Source organism: Alligator sinensis, unplaced genomic scaffold (assembly GCF_000455745.1).
Source record: "Alligator sinensis unplaced genomic scaffold, ASM45574v1 scaffold632_1, whole genome shotgun sequence".
NCBI lineage: Eukaryota > Metazoa > Chordata > Crocodylia > Alligatoridae > Alligator > Alligator sinensis.
In genome coordinates, this window is record NW_005842408.1 from 527,099 (window position 1) to 527,736 (window position 638).

The following is a 638-nucleotide window of genomic DNA, read 5'->3' on the forward strand; positions in this document are numbered from 1 at the left end:
GGAGCTTTCGCCACGTCGGTGCGCGTCGCAGCCGCAAGGGTGCCAGGGCAGGGAGCCGCCCAGGAAGCATCCCTCCTGGAGGATGCCATGCGAGCACCACCATCCGTGCGGGGCCCGGACCGAGTTCAAGAGAGGGCCCGGGCCCGGTCCCGGTCCCGAAGTTCCTGCCTCGCGTGCACACGCATCATAACCTGGAAAGAGCTGCACGCGCACACACCTGTTCAACGTGTTTCAGTACAATGTAAGTCCGGACGAGACGAGGGCCCAGTCAGGCGCTTCCCCTGCATCATCGCTGCGCCCTCTTGCACAATGCCTGTCTTCGTGAAATGCCCAATAATTGCTGCCGTCTCGTCATCCAGAATCTCCCCTGGAGACCTGCATCTTGCCCGGTGTTTTCCACGGGGGAATCGCTGTTGGAAGCGGTGAAAACATTGCTCCTTGACCGGCCTTCTCAATGCATCTCCCGGTCGCTGGCTCCATCACTTCCTGCGTTGTGTGCACCGTGAGGCGTGGGCTGTCTGTGGCCTGGACCTTCCTCAGCGCTGGGAAGGCCGCCGATTGTAAATACATACGGGGAAGAATATGACTATAATAAAGGTGCGTGTGAGTGTTTCACACCGAGTGGGTTAAGCGCTGAG